General features: G+C 46.5%; 1 non-coding gene across 1 annotated transcript; it reads left to right on the forward strand.

Annotated features, from left to right (window-relative positions):
- The first annotated feature begins 3,405 nt into the window (after positions 1–3,405).
- trnas-gcu (transfer RNA serine (anticodon GCU)) lies at positions 3,406–3,487 on the forward strand. The gene has a single exon. It is a non-coding gene; the product is annotated as a tRNA-Ser (tRNA).
- The last annotated feature ends 397 nt before the right edge of the window (positions 3,488–3,884 follow it).

The raw sequence follows: 3,884 nt of genomic DNA on the forward strand, positions 1-3,884 counted from the left end.
CAACAACACCCAACGCTGTTTCAGTCTACTTGCACAGATATTGACCCGTGGAAACAGTACTGTGCACTCTCCTCGAGTCTGGAAAATAATTTGCTGCATTCCCGCTCTTATGGCTCTTTTCATTCCATCGGCTTCTGTTCTTCACGGAATCCGATTCAGCAGATCTTGTCACTGAGTCATTTCTTTTTTGTGTTCAGATCATGTGAGCAGAATATCACAGTCCATAACACAGAAGTCAGACCATCCTCAGGGAACCGTATTCTGCTCTTGGTCATATCATGAACACCAGGGAAAAATATCTATGATCTTCAAAATTTGCTAACCTGTTTTTCAGAAGCAAGATAAACAGTTCCAGGTTTCTGCTTTTGTTGTCACACGGACCAAGATTGTAAATGCTGCAACCAGTTGAGACTGTCCGCTCTCCCACATCCATTTTCTCCCCAGGAAGTGTTAACTTGATGGTCTGAATTGGATTCTTCTCAAAAGAAGAATATTTTTATCCATTGATTTCTGGTTTATAGCCACTAGGATCCCACTGGGCCCCTGTTATCGCACTGATGACAGCAGTTTCCAGCCGTCTTCCGCTTCTTTGTAGCAAGTACCTTCGCGGATGAAATCAAAAGACGTTCGCTGTGACTTTGTGATACTCTACCAATGGAAACAGCTCTATCAATGGAGGCAGCTCAGTCCGCTGGGATGGGATAATTTCTGCAGTGTGTCCTGCGGATCAGATACAGTGCATTTTATCATTCAGATCATACAGAGTGAGAGCGCTCGAAAAGACCAATTGGTCACTCGTACCTGTGTCCGCTTGCGAGTTACAAAATATGGGTTAAAGCGGAAACACTGGGGATTGGATAATGTTTGAAGTATTTACGTGAGGCAGGAAGCAGTAAAAGATACACTGTGAAGCGATTGGGATCTGACTACAGGAGCAGCAAATAGGTTGTACAGCGCAGAGGAGAGCTTTGAAGTATTGAATTCTGATTGATGGGCCGATCATGCTTTCTAGGCCACGCTGTTGCAGAAGATAATATGTCAGAGTCTCTTGGAATTGTGATGTCGCAGGCAAATATCACCGTTACTTTGCAGGAAATTCCTTTTTCCAATGTGACGACAGTCTGTATGTAAAATAGCTTCAATATTTAATTCTTTCTCATAAATAATTCCACTCCATCTCTGTGTGTTCAATTGTCTTCTTTCTAACTTATCTGTTATTGTGCCTGCATTGAAGTTGCTTTGCTCCTTCTGCGTATCTTTTACAGTCTGGGTGATGTGATGCATTTGTACTGACCCACCTTCTGACAGAATTTTCCACTTCACTTCAGCCCACCCTAACTTCGCTATCTGATACCATTCCCGTTGTCTGGGGGTTAAGCGCTCGTCTCAGACCCAGACTACCCTCGCCCAAAATACACGCAAAACTCAGACACACTGTGATCACTGCAATCCAGGGACATCTTCACTCTGAGGTCATTGATTATTCCTTGGAGAAAGTTCGGACTGCAGATGCTGGAGATCAGAGTCGGAAGTGTGGTGCTGGAAAAGCACAGCAGGTAGTCAGCATCCACGTTTCAGGCATAAGCCCTTCAACAGGAATAAGGCTTTTGAGTCGGGACTGATAGATAAATGGTAGGGATTTGGGGTTGGGGGAGATAGTTGGGAAAGTGGTGGTTGGATGAAGGTGAGGGAGAAGATGATAGTTCAGAAGGAGCCGTGATGGAATTGGTCCAGAGGGCGGTGCCAAGTTTGAGGTTTGAGACTTGAGGCAACGGAAATGAGGAAACTGTTCAAATCCACTCTTATCCCGTGAGGTGACAGAGTCCCAAGGCGCAATATACGGCATTCGTCCTCCAGGTATTGGGTGGTTATGGTTTTGCGCTGAAGGAGGTCTAGGACCTGCACGTCTTTGACGGAGTGGGAAGGGGGAGTTGAAGTGTTCAGTCACGGGATGGTGAAGGTGGTGGGTGCGTCGTCCCAAAGATGTTCTCTGAAATGATCTGCAAGAAGGTGTCCTGTCTCCCTAATGTCGAGGAGACCACACTGGGTTCAACAGATGCAGTAGATGACATTATACGTTGCAGAGGTGAATTTCTAACAAATGTGGAAGGATCCCTTGGGGACTTTGACGGAGATGAGTGGAGTGGTGTGGGAGCTGCTTTTACCATTCCTGCGGTGGCATGGAAATATGCCAATAGTGGGGTGTGGGTTTATTGGGGGTTGTAGACCTGACTAGGGGTTCGTGGATGGAATGGTCTTTTCAGAATGCTGATAGGGGTATGGAGGGAAATATATACCTGACAGTGGGGTCTGTATGGAGATTGCAGGAGTGGTGGAGTCTGAAGTGTTTTATGCTGAGTTTGGTGGGGTGAAAGTTGAGGACCATGGGATTCTGTTCTTGTTGCGGGAGGGGTGGGGTTTAAGGGCGGTGGTGAGTGAAGTGGAGCAGATGCACTGACGGGCATCATCAACCACGTGGGAAGGATACCAACTGGGACTTTCTGAGGTGGAATTGGTCACCCTGGGTGAAAATACGCTAGAGGCGGAGGAATTAGGTATAAGGGATGGCGTTTTTACACGAGGTGGGGTGGAAGGTGGTGTCGTGTTGGTAGCTGTGGGAGTCGGTGGGCTTGTAATATATGTCTGTCATTGGTCATTCGCTGGAGACGGTGATGGACAGTTCCAAGAAGTGGAAGGGAGTTGTCAAGAAGATCCAGGTGAATTTGAGTTCTGGGGGAAAGGTGTTGGTTGGTGAACTGTTCAACCCCCTCGTGGGAGCAGGAAGTGGGGCCAATGAATTCATCAATGTAGTGGAGGAACAAGTGGAGAGAGGTGCCAGAGTAACTGCGAAAGTTGGACAATTCCACATATCTGACAAACAGGCAGGCATAGCTAGGTCACATGTGTGTGCCCATGGCTACCCCTTCAGTTTGGAGGAAGTGGGAGGATTGGACAGAAAAGTTGTTGAGGGTGAAGACTAATTTAGCCAGCTGGATGAGGGTGTCGGTGGAAGCGTACTGGTTGGGATGGGGTGAGATGAAGAAACAGAGGGCTTGGAGACTCCGTCATAGCTAATGCATGTGTACAGGGACTGGATCTCCAATATGAAGATGACGCGTTGTGCACCAGGGAAATTAAAGTCTTGGAGGAGATGAAGTGCATAGGTGGTGTCACAAACGTAGGTGAGAATTTCCTGGACTGGGGAGACAGGAAGGTGTTGAGGTAGGAAGAGATGAGTTGGGTTAAACAGGCGCAGGCAGAGACAGCAGATCTTAGGAAGGAGGGAGAATCGGGCAGTGTGGGGTTAATGGACAATGAGGTTGGAGGCTGTGAATGGGAGATTCCCCAGAGATGATGAGATTGTGATGGTCTGGGAGATTATGTTCTAGCCGACGATGCTGATGCGACGAGGTGGCCGAGAGGTTAAGGCGATGGATTGCTAATCCATTGTGTTCTGAACGCGTGGGTTCGAATCCCACTCTCGTCGCTGTTTTTGGATTATCACAGCTGTCTTATTGAAATTGGAACTCCAATGGTTAGTTTATCTGTATCGATCATATTATAAAACTTCAAAGAATAATTTGACACCTATGCCTGAACTTAACGAAATGTAGACTGAATTGGGATAATGAAAAGGAACGCGATTTTCTTTTCCAAGTAAAGTTGCTGTGAACGTTAATCTTATGAAAGAGATCCAGGGAAACGAAATAACGAGAGATGCGATGTGCATGTTTAATGCATTGGGATTCTTAATGAGTGTTTTATCACATGAAATCTGGAGCAGGTTGGGTAGATGTGATTCATCTTGCTGGTAAGAGCACAGAGAGACACCACAAAATAATAGAGATATTTCCAAAGGTGCAGTGGGTGGGTGTAGCGGCACA

The sequence above is a fragment of the Chiloscyllium punctatum genome, chromosome 18 (assembly GCF_047496795.1).
Source record: "Chiloscyllium punctatum isolate Juve2018m chromosome 18, sChiPun1.3, whole genome shotgun sequence".
NCBI classification, from domain to species: Eukaryota; Metazoa; Chordata; class Chondrichthyes; order Orectolobiformes; family Hemiscylliidae; genus Chiloscyllium; species Chiloscyllium punctatum.